The following is a 14,982-nucleotide window of genomic DNA, read 5'->3' as shown; positions in this document are numbered from 1 at the left end:
AAACATTTCCATTGATGCAGAGGTGGCTCTAATCTTTTGGGAAGTGCTCTTTGAGAATTGCTTCCAGAACTGCTCTTTTTAGTCATACAAGAAATGTCTTCCAACACGGTCACTCATTGAATATACTTGGATAGAACCTTGGCAGCATTCCTAACAGTTATGTGTGGTATTCAAACCACAGAATGCCAGATTTACAATGGCCCCTTAGAAACCTTCTGGTCCAGTGGTTTTCAAGCTGTGTTCCAAGAACCCAAGTGTTTGGAGAAGGAACATCAAAGTCAGGGAAACTCCAAATTACCATATGTCCTTGATGCTAAGTTTTCCTCATTTGTATTTTGCACCATTGATATAGTATCAGCACGTCAGGAATATTAAAAGACTGTACACAATCATTCTAAGACCCATCTTTATTTACTATGTGAACTGTGAATAAATACAGTCCATCTTAAAATCAAGGCAATATGTTTCTGCCAAACAGTGGGTGTTTACACAATTAGAAGAAAGTTATTTCTTTGTTCTGTTTTACACGTTGGGTCTACACTGATGATTGCATGTGACAGAAGAGTTCTGCTCTTACAGAGTTTGAAAATGGACGTAATCCAGCCAGCACCTTCTGCAGAGGTCCAGAGAAGAGAAGGTCATACCGTTAGGTGACAGCAGGATTGGGACCAGAACTTGGGCCTCCTGACTGTCAGTTAGGTTCTCTTCCCAATGTCATGCTACTTCTGGTCCACAGCCATATTTCATTTCCAGCCAGTGAACTTTCCTTTGCCACCATTTGGTTTGCATATAGGAAACTTAAACTCGTCTTATTAAAAGTTAGCAACAATAACATTTTACATCACTACAGCCCTTTGCAATTTACTGAGCAGCTTTACATACAACCTCTCCTTCCTTCTTTTTCATGTCTTGTGATATGGGCCAAAGAGGATATTATTGTTGTTGTTGTTGTTGTTGTTGTTACCATTTCTCCATTCTATGGGCAAGAAAACTGATACTTAGGGAGGATAAGTGACTGGCTCTTAAAATCATGCAGATAGTAATGGAAATGAGATGCCCATCCATGGGTCCTGACTTAGTCATTCAATGTCGTTACATGCCAAAGCAAAACATGAAGCTAAAGATTAAGTCTGGAGAAAAGACATATTCACTGGAGGCCTGCAGAAACACCATTCGACTATTGAATGCATCCCATCCCCACCGGGGAGGTTGAGTCACCAATGTCACAGAAGCCCCGAGTCACTGGGTGAGTTCATCTACAAGTTGTTGCCATAATGTGAGCCCTGAAAACAGTGTTATACTGAGCCTCCGGTGTTTATAGTAATAGGGGGAGCTAAAGTTCAACAGTAGGCTCATGGCCAATGGCATTGTTTTCTGAGCTACCACTGAGAGAGCCAAACCACAGAAGAGCTGGGGCTAGCCCCAAAAGGCGAGTCTTATGATGGGCCAGTGGCTAATGTGGGGATTAGCTGTTGTCCTGGGTAATCTGTCTGCAGTTCAGGCTGGTTACAAGAGTCTCAAGGACTCAATTCACTTGGCTACTTCTCAGTGTTGCCCAGTTTTCCCTTTTTAAAATATGCCTTTCCTTTAGAAAAGTAATGGAGCCATGTCACTATTTCAAAGTATTAAATGGTAGATCATTTTTTTGAGCTGGCATAGTGATGTTTATAAATGTTAATATCTAAAGAAAAAGTAGTGGGAACAAACAAAAAGCCTACCACTTTTTTGGTCCCTTTTGTGAGTGGAATTGGTGCCAGCTCTGTGTTTGGGAGTGCAGGCACAGCTCAACAGGCCTTTTGGATGTCCATTGAGGTTCAGAAGGCAAAGATTTGGTCATGCCAAGGAGTCAAACCCTTTCAGCGCTGGCCTGGAGCCCTTCAGTGTTGGTAGGTTAGCTGCCTGGAAAATAGTCCTGCCACTCCCCGCCGAGTTTCCTTTTTGTGGATGAATAGAGGGTTTCCATCTACCAAGCCGGCAAGCTGATGCTAATTTCACTTAGTTTAAGGGGGATAAAAAAAAAAAAGCCAAAGCCCACATTTGTAAGTACACCGCTCGGCAAACAAGCTTAAGATTCTAATTCACATTTGGTAGTGAGGCTGAAATTTTACAAGCTGTGATTTCCCTCAGTTCTGAACACAAACAGGCTACAGAGCCAATAGTTACATGAATTTTGGTGCTTGTCAGATGAGGGCCCCCTTTCCCTTGGTCTCGAGTAGATTATCAGGGTGGTAATTGTCAATGGATTTCATAACTCCCTGGCCTTGTTATATGCATTGCTAAAGTGATGATGTCATATAGAAAGCATACTGTCAGCAGTCACCGTTAGCAACACGTTGGCACGTTAGTTATCTTTTTCTCCCTTTGGAAGAGCAGAATGGAGTAAACATATATAGTTGTGCTTTTGTTCTGGAAGTAAAAAAAATCACAATTTGTCTAAGTTAACATATTTAATCAGTGAGTTTTATTGAATTCAATGGAAATAATTCCATGATCACTTAATAAGCAAAAGTTTAAAAGGGTGGATAAAGGAACGACATTTCAGAGGGAGGGTTGGGGGCAAACAGACGCGGTGATTAATTGGTTACCATTCGCCAGGGCAGTATATAAACATGTTTGATTTAGTGGAACCAGCTTTTCATGGGTTACATATTTCTCAAACCCAAATCAGGCACTACTAGGTTCGTTTTTGTGGCTGTATTCTCAGATCCTTGTATAGGACCAGGCATGGGTTTGGAGTTCCTAAGCACTGGTTGACTGAGTAGGGATTACTGAGACTTGGAGGATGCCATCTCAGGATAGTAGGGACTGCTAGTTCACCAAGAGAGGTAGGAAAGAGGTAAGAGGAGAAGAAGAATAGACCTCTTTATGAAATCATGGGTTGGGAGATTCCAGAATGGATCAACTGAAAGGACAGAGTTCACAAACATTGGGGACTGACAGCTTGATGTGCTGAGCCCTCTGTCTTGGGGCTGGCCCCTATGAAGCTTGTTGCTGCAAGGAGAGGCTAAACCTGCTTATAATTGTGCTTAAGAGTCTCCCCCTGAGTGCTTCTTTGTTGCTCAGATGTGGCCCTCTCTCTCTAAGTAAGCCGCCTTGGCAGGTGATCTCACTGCCCTCCCCCCTACATGGGACCTGACCTCCAGGGGTGTAAATCTCCCTGGCAACGTGGAATATGACTCCTGGGGATGAATCTGGACCCAGCATCGTGGGATTGAGAACATCTTCTTGACCAAAAGGGGTTGCAAAATGCAACGAAATAAAGCTTCAGTAGCTAAGAGATTTCAAATGGAGTCAAGAGGTCACTCTGGTGGACATTCTTATGCACTATATAGATAACACTTTTTAGGTTTTATGTGTTGGAATAACTAGAAATAAATACCTGAAACTATGAAACTCCAGCACAGGAGCCTTGACTCTTGAATACGATTGTATAACAACGTAGCTTACAAGGGGTGACAGTGTGATTGTGAAAACCTTGTGGATCGCACTCCCTGTATCCAGTGTATGGATGGATGAGTAGAAAAATGGGTACAAAACCTAAAAGAAAAATAGGGTGGGATGGAGGGGGATGATTTGGGTGTTCTTTTTTACTTTTATTTCTTATTCTTATTCTGATTTTTTCTGGTGTAAGGAAAATGTTCAAAAATAGATTGAGGTGATGAATGCAAAACTATATGATGTCACTGTGAATAGTTGATTGTACACCATGGATGATTGTATGGTATGTGAATATATCTCAGTAAAACTGAATTTAAAAAAAAGATGAATATTTGGATTTGGCAAGAAGGTTACAAGAGAAATGTTAGCACAATCTCAAAGGGTTGAATTCTGGGCCACAAACCACAGAGGTCAGTAAAGACCCTGGCCCCTTTGTTGATTGCAAAATGAACACCTCTCCAGCCTCATTTACAGCTGGGACGCCACAGCCTGTTTTTTAAACCTGCCTTGTATTGGGTTGGATTGAGTGGTGCCTGAGAGAGGGAGGGCATACCTCGGGGGGCTACCTGAAATCCTAACCTGGGACCAACATCAGGACAGCTGGGAATTTGGGATTGGGGTGTGAAAATGCAGGTTGTCCTGATGGAGTATCAGCACCTCTCAGCTAGGAGAGGCTGTAGAGCTCATGGAGTCGATCACTGCATTTAACAGATGAAGAAACCAAGGCTTCATGAAGGGAAGGTATTGGCCGTAGTTGATTGCAGAATTGAGACTAAAGTGAATGCCTTCTCATTCTTAATCTATTGCTTATTATTCCCCTTTCAACTTTACAATGACTCTGTAATGGAGTTAACCCAGATGAGGATCAAGAGACAGAGAATTAAGTGACTTGCCCAAGGTCACACTAGTGAGTGGCAGGAGCTGGGATTTAGAGCTTATCTATTTGGTTCTAAGAGTCTGTGGACATAACCACAGGAGTATGTAATAGAGGGTTTTGTGGCAGGAAGGAGGAGAGAACTCTTTTAGAGGGGGGTGGTCAGGAAAGGCTACTTTAATGGGGTTAAATTTGAGCTGAAATCTGAGGAACTATGGGAAGGATCTAGCCAGGGAAAAGCTGAGGCACGTCCAGGCTGAGGAAACAGCAATTGCAAAGGCCCAGAGGTTGATTCACACTGGAGACTGTTAATGAGGTATTGAATAAGGCCTTTTTGGAGGTAATTCTGTGACAGACCCACTGCAGCCTGGAACCTTCCAATGGGCGGTTGTTACTTGGCTGGTGTATCTAACCTGAGAATTTGTACTCCTCTTGAAACTTGCTGTTTGCCTGCAGAGGTGTTTTGTTTTTATTTTTTTCTGTGCTTGGGTTTTTTTTTTTTTTTTTTCTAGGTACATATTTATTTTCAGTTCAAAGACAAAATATAAAACTCCGTGGTGGAAAACGTTCCCTTTCAGTTCACACTCTTTAATCCCTTGGTCCCCATAAAACACACATTCTGAAGTGTAAGCAGTGGGGCATAATGTAAACTTTGCAGAAACAGAAAATAAATTAGTTTCTTTCAAACTTGGTCCTGTTGCTGAACATTATACGCTGTTACAAACAAAATTCCTCTTGATTGAAAAGTAAATCTTTAATCTTTGGCCTACTTCTTCATTTCTCCAGCATTGCATAACAGACATATTTCAAATTTGCTTTCTTCTCCAACTGCAGCACAAAGGCCAGGCGTCATCTGTGTTTCAGGAGCCTGAATGGGGTCATATGAAAGTTCTGTTCAATCGGAACTTGTTCTGTTTCTTTGTCAAGATCTAGATCATGAAAGCAGGGCTTGGTCAGCAGTCCTGGCATGGTGCTTGTCGCTCTGACCAAAGGGTAAATGAATTTAGTGCCTGTGCTGGCCTGGACATCACCGATTGGTAAAATGAAGTCCCTTGGCAAACCTTTTTTGTCAGGTTCATAAGACAGAGAAATGTGGGCCTTTGCCATTCAGGTGGGCACATTTCCAAAACCCTGTTGATTGTAATGCCATACTTTGGATTGTACCTCAGGGGAGAGTTCTATATTTTTGGCTCTACAGACTGCCTGTGCAGTGCTTCTTATCTTTTCCACAATTGGAAGCTGTACATGATACAGGAACTGGAAATGGTTTCTTTCGTTTGCAGCTTCTCTCACACCCCTGACCAAGTCCACAGACCATTTTTCACCCACTGTCCAGTAGTAGCAGGGAATGGTATCGAATCATCCACTCTCTTGGTGAACTCACACACCGGGTCACTCTCAGGCACAGGTGTCGGTCCTGAAGACATTTGGAGTCACTGCAGTGCAGACCCCAAAGAGCTGAGAAATCTGAATTTGCTTCTGCAGGTTACAGCAGCCCTCTGCCACCAGCTGGATGCTTTGCTCTGTATAGTCTGTTTTAAGAGGGACACCGGCAATTATGCTTGGCCCGCCTCTGTGCATCTTCACAGCTCGCATCATCGCCACCAGCACGATCACATCGGGCTCCAAGCCAGAAGCTCGGCATTTGATGTTGAAGAATTTCTCCATCCTGATGTCAGCACCAAAGCCAGCCTCAGTTACTACAAATCCTTCTTGACCAATCAATTTCAGAGCAATTTTGTCAGCCAACACGGTAGAGTTTCCATTAGCACTGTTGGCAAAGGGACCAGTATGCACAAACACAGGTGTGCCTTCTAGGGTCTGCAACAGATTTGGTTTTATTGCGTCTTTCATAAACACCGTCACCTTCAAATGATCGGCCAATATGGGCTGCTTGTCCTTGTCGCTGGCCATCACCTCTCTCCCCAGCCACTCTTTTATGTCCTTGAGGTTGTGAGTCAGGGCCAGCACCCCCATGATCTCGCTGGCCACAGTGATGTCAAACTGCACCTGGTGGGAGAACCCCTTCTTTGTGCTTGCCTGCCCAATGGTTATTTTCTGTAGAAATCTGGTCGTTTGTATATAGTAAGTACTCTTGGCCAAGTGACAGTTGAGGGGTCGATGTTGAGATGGGGGGGGGATTTGTTCATCTCCTCTTCTGTCAGCGTGCTTGGGTCAGTCATATTTATTCCCAGTTCTTTTTCCAGTCGAGCAAGTTGAATTTCTGAAAATTCTCAGGTACCATTCACCGATGGAACCAGCTGATTGTACAGAGCCTTATTTGTTTGCATGTTTTCAGACAAATTCCTTGTATCAATCATGGCCGCCAGCAAATTATTGGTGGTGATGATGGCATGGATGTGTCCAGTTAGGAGAATGCCTCCATGGGGAAGACCTGGGTATGTCACCCATGGCTCCTCCTTTAACTCTGAAAGTTGGTCCTTGCAAAGGCTCCTTGAGTCAGGCAAAGGAGTTGATGTTGAGGTGTGTGGTCAGGGCCTGGACCAGCCCATCCTAGCTGTGTTTCTCCCTTCTCCAAGAAGTGATTCCTGTGACTAAACATATTTTCTGTCCGCTTGATCCTTTAAGCTTTGCAGCAGGGACAAAAGCACTTTGGGTTTGTTTTTGCCATAGATTTCAATTTCGTCACAAGCAATTCTATCTCCTTGGCAAGGACATCCAAAGTTTTGGAGTCTGTCCTCTGGAAATCTCAATGTCACTGGGTACTGGGGAGAGAGGCTGAAGTTGCAGGCAGCCTCTACTTTGTGTACTGCTGTTCACAAAGCCATCTCCTCCCACTACTGACCATGTTCTGAATCTGCAGGGCTGCAGCAAGGAGGCTCACATCTTCTTCTACAGTGAGACCACCAACATGTTCCCCAGAAGAACCACATTTAAGCTTCCTTGATAGAAAGTCATGGGAGCAACTGAAAACAGTAGTTCCTAGGTGTATGCAAGTAAGGGGGATCTCTTCTGGCTTGGGCGAGCCTAAGACCACTATGTCAGCCTCAGGAAGCTTGCTTTGAACCTGAGGTGTTTTCCACTGGCAGCTTACTTTCATGGGCCCTTTTCTTTAGAACAGGCATTGAAGGACAGCTTCCAAAGATCTGTGGACCCCTATTATCAAGACCTTCTTTCCATTTAAGTTTACACCTGACTTTCTGTTTTTGATTTTTTTATTGAGATATATTTACATAGCATATAGTCATCTAAAGCGTACTATCAGTTGTACACAATGTCATCATTTAGTTGTGCATTCATCACCACGATCAATGTTTGAACATTTTCATTACTCCAACAAAACTAAAAATAAGAATACAAATAAAAGTAAAAAAGAATACCCAAACATCCCATCCCCCCCCATTATTCATTTAATTTTTGTCCCCGTTTTTCTACTAATCTGTCCATACACTGGATATAGGGAGTGTGAGCCACAAGGTTTTCACAACCACATGGGCATACCATGTATGCTATATAGTTATTCAATTGTCTTCAAGAATCAAGGCCACTGGGTTGCAGTTCAACAGTTTCAGGTATTTCCTTCTAGCTATTCCAATACGCTAAAAACTAAAGAGGGATATCTATGTAATGAATAAGAATGATCTCCAGAATGACCTCTCGACTCTATTTGAAATCTCTCAGCTACTGAAACTTTATTTGTTTCATTTCTCTTCCCCCTTTTGGTCAAGAAGGCTTTCTCAAGCCCATGATGCCAGGACCTGGCTCATTCCCAGAAGTCATGTCCCACGTTGCCAGGGAGATTTACGCCCCTGGGAGTCATGTCCCAAGTAGGGGGGAGGGCAGTGTGTTTACCTGCAGAGTTGGCTTAGAGAGAGAGGCCAAATCTGAGCAACAAAAGAGGTTCTCTGGGGGTGACTCTCAGGCACAATTATAAGTAGACTTACCCTCTCCTTTGCAGTAACAAACTTCATAAGGGCAAGCCCCAAGATTGAGGGCTCTGCCTACCAAATTGGTAGTCCTCAATGCTTAAGAGAATATCAGGAATTTCCCAGGTGGGGAAGTTTAATATTTCCACATTTGCCCCCAGTCCCTCAAGGGGACTTTGCAAATACATTTTTATTCTCTGCCTAAATTACTTTGGGATTTATCGGGGTTTCACACTAACCTGTACAAACCAACCAGATCTCACTCCCTATTCAAGGTTCCATGTAATTATGTACACCTGACTTTTAAAGAAGTTCAATAACAGTTCTGGCAACAGGTAAGACAAAACACTCATGGATATCCCCATGGACCAACTCCTCCAGTTTTCTATCTGTCACTCTATCCACATCTTTCTTTGGTTTCAAGTCATTGAGGAGGACTTTGTTCTGACATGAGTTCTTGGAGGTAAGAAGAGCTCGACCATGTATTCTGGAGTCTTCATTAATCTTCAAGAGTTCAGCTATAATCTTATCTTCACCACTGGAAATCTGAGTGATGCTCAGGCCAACCTCCTCGACCAAAATCTGGTTCATTTCCTGCATCAAATTATCATCACCGGCCTGAATAATAGCAAGAACTAGCTTAAAGGTGGGTTTTTTTTTCTTGCAATAAACTCAGAACTTCTTTTGAATTCTGAATGACTTCTCTGACCACTGAGGCCTGCATGGTGGGCACCTGACTGCCTGGGCCACAGCTGTCCCCAGGCTGTCCTGTAGCTGCTGGCTCCTGAGTGGTCTCCCTTTGGTGCCCTTGGCCCTGCTGCCAGCCCAACAGGGCACTGGAGGGCGGCCTGCTTGCTGAGTTTTTGGTAAGAACAGGATGGATCAATGGAGCATTAGAGGTAGCCAGGAGCAATGGGAAGGAAATGAGTTAGGAACAGCCTTTTAAGTGCCTGTGAGACCAAGTTACTGGTAAAATACTGACAAATATTTCCCCTCTAAGACTTTTAATGTTTTAATGCTAGAAGATTCCTAGAAGTATTTTTCCTGTGTCCATTAGAGACTTGTATTTACAGAGGCAAATGCATCAACATAAACCCATCCCTGTGTGGGTTAGGACCTGGAATAAGGTAATAGAAGGCAAGGATTTTATTTCCTGCTCTGGAACGGACTTGCCTTTGACTCTGAAAGTCTTACTTTCCTGTTTTATTTTTAATGCCCATAACATGCCCATCTTCCCCCTTTCAAACACAACTGTAATTTCATCAATGTGATTAATGAAGGCATGAACAAAATCCAAAGTCTCAGTAGTACTGATTGCCAGGATGTTCTTTTGCGGTGGTTTAAAGGAAAAAGGGCTCTTTGAAGCTCATATATAAGTTGACTTGCACCTTGCCTACTGAGAAAAATGAATGGAGCCCAAATCTAGGTTCCGTGCTTCCCTTTTCCTTTTGCTCTCCTTTGTGATCGTGCTTTTCAGGATTATAGTCTTTGCTATTTAATGTTGGCCATACAAAAGTGGTGAACAAGAGTTGGTTATGATATTATTTTCTCCAGCTACAAAGTAGAAAACACTTTACTAAAATAGGATCTTCAGGTTTGTTTAGATCTGCATTTTATCCTCTACCTGAAATCCCAGGAACTATTGGTGACAGTCAAGAGTCATAGGAACCAGTTTTCACAGGAGTTGGAAAGAAAAGAATAACGTTCTTTCATTATAAGTCTCAGGACCAAATTTGAAGGCTTTCAAAATCCCAGGATAGCAAATGGTCGGAGTGAACGTGAATATATTAGGAACTCGTGTTAACATTGTCATCTATCCAGTTAAGAATGGAGTTTGGGCAGAATGGGTGACTGTGTCTGATGTCCTCATTTGCTACCTCCTCTATAGCTATCATTTAAGTGATGACTGTTATTGGCGTTAGTGACATTATGATGCATGAAAATGCTACCTACTTAAGGTCTTCACCACAGGGCAGAGGTCATTCCGAGAAGTCATTGTTACTGCAGTAATGCTCTGTACAGCAAGATTAAACCATAAATGAAGCAATGTACATTTTTGCCTTTGAAGAGTGGCTGGAGAGAAACCAGCCTATGAGCTCTTGCCAAGTGAAATACAATGTCCAAGATAAAAAGAAGATACTGTAAACGTAAAATCATTACAAAACTGACCATCTGGATTGTGTATTAAACCACAGCTGACAATTTGTTATGGTTTGCAGGACAACTTCACAACGTGTGCCCCTTTCCCTCTACCTTCCTCAGCCTCAGGAAAACATTCTATTTTCATAAAGCAAAAGATTGCCTTAATCTTCCTGACCAAAAGGGGGAAGAGTGATGAAACAAATTAAGGTTCCATTGGCTGAGAGATTTCAAATGGAGTCGAGAGGTCACTCTGGTGGACATTCTTATGCACTATATAGATAACACCTCTTAGGTTTTAATGTATTGGAATAGCTAGAGGTGAATACCTGAAACTACCAGACTCCAACCTGGTAGCCTTGACTCTCAAAGACAATTGTATAACAATGTAGATTACAAAGGGTGAAAGTGTGATTATGAAAACCTTGGGGCTTGCACGCCCTTTATCCAGTGTATGGATAGATGAGTGGAAAAATGGGGACAAAAGTTGGATGAAGAATAGGGTGGGATGGAGGGGATGGAAAGAGTTAGGGGTTCTTTTTTGCTTTTATTTTTATTTTGGAGTAAGGAAAAAGTTCAAAAATTGATTCTGGTGATGAACGCACAAATGTATGATGATACTGTGAATGACTGATTGCACACCGTGGATGACTGTAGGGGTGTGAATACATCTCAATAAAACTGTATTAGAAAAAAGTAAATGAACAATGAGTGGGAGGAGGGGAAGGGGATGTTTTGGATATTCTTTTAATTTTAATTTTATTTTTTGGAGTAATGAAAATGTTCAAAGATTGACTGTGGTGATGAAAGCCCAACTATATGATGATACTGTGAACAACTGATTGTACACTTTGGATGATTGTATGGTATGTGAATATATCTCAATAAAATTGCATAAAAAAAAGATTGCCTTAGCTTCACTTGTGTTTTAAAACAATTCAAATAAGTAGTCCTTAGTAAAGGCATTGTGTTTGCTTCTCTCTTTGCATTTAGCCTTGCTATATAGTCTTGCATTGCTAATTCCATTGGTGACAAATACACCAGTGTGTAGCCACTGGGCTATGAGATAAATTGAATCAAGGCAGAGTTGACAGTTGAAAAACCTTTCTCCACCAGGATTTACATATCAAGGACCAGTTTAACATAACTTTGGAAAACTCTGAAGCCTCAAAGTCTTGGCATCTCCCTTTTGAGAGAACTGAGTAGTAGTAGCCTTACAATTCTTAAAAGTATTTTACTTAATTAGAGCAAGATTTGCTGAGGCAGAATACCACAGTTAGTTGTGGGCCTGGATGTCACACCTAGCTACCCATTGTTTCTAATCAGAAAAGACATATCCCGGTGATTGGCTCCATCCATGCTGGGTGGAATCCAACACACTGCAGACGTTGGAACTGCCCAATTCCAAAATTGGGCTTCTAATGGGGTTCTTCTATGTGTCTAGTGTTTGAAACACTCCCACTCTTTCTAAATTAGGAAAGCAATGGCACAAACACCCAATGTACAACTCAGTTTAATGGTATTCTCAACCCCACTCTCCTACTTTACCTTTTATAACACAGCTTTATTGAGATATAATTCACATCAAATATAATTCACCCGTGTAAAGGATAAAAATTCAACAGTTTTTAGTACGTTTACAGAGTTGTGCAGCCATCATCTCAGTCAATTCCAGAATATTTTCATCATCCCCCAAAGAAATGCCATACTCCTTAGCCATCATTCCCAATCCTCCTATCTCTCCCAGCCCTAAGTAACCACTAATTTATCTTCTTTCTGTTTCTATAGTTTTGCCTATTCTGGACATTTCATATAAATATAGTCATCCAATATGTGGTCCTTTGTGACTGGCTTCTTTCATATAGCAAAAGGTTTTCGAAGTTCGTCCATGTTGTAGCATGTATCAATTCTTCATTCCTTTTAATGTCTGAATGTAATTACAGTGTATAGATGTATTGTATCCACTTGTTAGTTGATGGACATTTTTTTCTAGTTTTTGGCTATTATTAATAATGCTGTTATGAACATTCAGGTAAATGTTTTTGCATGGACATATATTTTTATTTCTCTTGGGTAAATACCTAGGAGTGGAATTGCTGAGTTATATGTTTAACCATTTGAGGATCTGGTAGACCGTTTTCCAAAGCTCCTGCACCATTTTTTATTCCTACAAGCAGTATATGAGGGTTCCAATTTTTCCACGTCCTCACCAACACTTGTTATTATCTTTTTGATTATAATCATTCTAGTGGTTGTGAAGTGGTATCCCATTGTGGTTTTGACTTTGATTTCTCAGATGCTAATAATGTAGAATGTTTTTTCATATGCTTATTGGCCATTTGGATATTTTCTTTGGGGAACTGTCTATTCAAATTCTTTGCCTGTTTTTAATTGGCTTATTTGTCTTTTTATTGTTGAGTTGTAAGAGTGCTTTATATATTCTAGATACAAGTCTCTTATCAGATATATGATTTGCAGAAATGTTCTCCCATTCCTTGGGTTGCATTTTAATACTCTTGATGGTGTTCTTTGAAACATAAAATTTTAAATTTTAATGACTTCCAATTTATGCATTTTTTTCTTCTGTTGCTTTTGTTTTTGGTGTCATATCTAAGAAACCATTGCCTGTATACGGTTGTATTTCCACTTGTATTTTCTTCTAAGAGTTTTATAGTTTTATCACTTACATTTAAGTATTTGATCCATTTGAGTTAATTTATATATATGGTGTGAGTTAAGGATCCAACTCCATCTTTTTGCCTGAGGATATCCAGTTTTCCTGGCACCATTTGTTGAAAAGAGTATTTTTTTTCTCCATTGAATGGTCTTAGCACATTTGTAGAAAATCAATTGACCCATAAATGTGAGGGTTTACTTCTGAACTCTTAATGTTATTCCATTGCTCTATATGTCTAGCCTATGCCAATACTGCCCTGTTTTGATTATTGTAGCTTTGTAGTAAGTTTTGAAATTGGGGCGTGTGAGTTCTCCAACTTTGTTCTTCTTCAAGATGGTATTGACTATTCAGTATCCCTTGAATTCTCATATGAACTTTAGGATGAGTTGTCAATTTCTGCCAAGAATGCTGGGGTTTTGAAAAGTATTGTATTGAATCTATAAATTCATTTGGGGCGTATCATCATCTTAACAGTATTAAGCATCCATTATCATGGGATGTTTTTCTATATAATTACACCTTCTTTAATTTCTCTTAACAACGTTTTATAGTTTTCAGAGTTTGTATTGGTTTCCAAGCTGTTAAAACAAATACGATGTGATGGGTTGGTGTAAACAATGATAATTTATTGGCTCACATTTTTGAGGCTTGGAGAAGTCCAAAATTGAGGCATCAGCAAGGTGATGGCTTTCTTCACAAAGTCTGTGGCATGCTGGGGCCAACCGTGGTGGTTCTTGGTCCTTGGCTTTTCTGTCACATGGCAATGCATGTGGCGATGACTTCTTTCTCTTCCAGGTTCTGTTGACTTCTGGCTTCTTTCTACTCCTTGTGGCTTTTCCTGCTCCCTGTGGCTTCTCTATCACACTTCCAGTAATAGGATTAAGACCCTTCCTGATTGAGCTGGGCCACACCTTAAATGAAGTAACCTTGTCAAAAGGTCCTACTTACAATGGGTTCACACCCACAGGAATGGATTAAGATTAAGAACCTGTTTTTCTGGGGTACATAATTCAGTCTGCTACAGAGTACAAATTTTGAACCTTATTTGTTTAATTTATTCCTAAGTATTCTATTTTTTTCTGATGCTATAGTAAATGGAATTATCTTAATTTCATTTTTGGTTTTCGCATTGCCACTGTATTGAAATATAATTGTTTTTATATATTGATCTTGTATCCTGCAACATTGCTGAACTGATTTATTCTAATAATTAAAAAATGTATACTTTAGGATTTACTATATACAAGATCATGTCATCTGCAAATGGAGATAATTTTACTTCTTCCTTTCTAATCCAGATGCCATTTATTTCATTTTCTTGCTTAATTGCTCTGGCAATGTAATGCTGAATAGAAGTGATGATAGTGGACATTCTTGTGTTGTCCATGATCCTAGGGGCAAAGCATTCCATCTTCCACCATTAAGTATAATGTCAGTCTTTAAATAAAAAAAAAAACACAATTCATTGATTGCCAGGGTGTATTTAGCAAGTTCTACTGCTTTGGCAGATGCAGACTTCTTTCTCCAAGCTTGCTCCATTTTATCCCTCTATGAGCGTCATTATTTTGGAAAGAGTACAGAGTTCCCAGTTAGAGGGAGGCTCTCCTTTGTTTTCATTCTCTATATAATATGCTTTTGTGTTGAATGGCAAAATAACCTCTTTCGATCCTTCTTTCTCCACAGCACCAGTCTTTTAAAATGAGTAGGCCGCATGTGATAAATACACTTCATCTCCTGTGCCACTTCTGATGGCTTTGGAAGTACCTGCCCTGAAGCACTGTGTTGAGAAGGAATCTGAGACCATGTACAGTTTCAGTGCTGTCATCAATTAGTGATGTTTGCCACTGGTCTGGGTGTAGAGAATTGAATGGATAGCTACCTGTATGGATAGCTACCATCCTTGAGAAAGCTCTGCCTGTGGCTTAGTCAATTCCAGTGGCCCCCTTTTTTTCCTCCTTGCCCTTTTA

The 14,982-nt window shown here is 40.9% G+C and overlaps 1 protein-coding gene and 1 pseudogene across 1 annotated transcript in view; one reads left to right on the top strand and one right to left on the bottom strand.

Annotated features, from left to right (window-relative positions):
• HS6ST2 (heparan sulfate 6-O-sulfotransferase 2) overlaps positions 1 to 14,982 on the top strand; it is a 447,470-nt gene that overhangs the window by 44,836 nt on the left and 387,652 nt on the right. The window lies entirely within an intron of this gene.
• On the bottom strand, positions 5,162 to 8,839 carry LOC119523275 (annotated as a pseudogene).

The sequence above is a fragment of the Choloepus didactylus genome, chromosome X (assembly GCF_015220235.1).
Source record: "Choloepus didactylus isolate mChoDid1 chromosome X, mChoDid1.pri, whole genome shotgun sequence".
Lineage (NCBI taxonomy): Eukaryota > Metazoa > Chordata > Mammalia > Pilosa > Megalonychidae > Choloepus > Choloepus didactylus.
The sequence above is the reverse complement of the archived record's forward strand: the minus strand, read 5'-3'. Positions and strand labels throughout refer to the sequence as shown.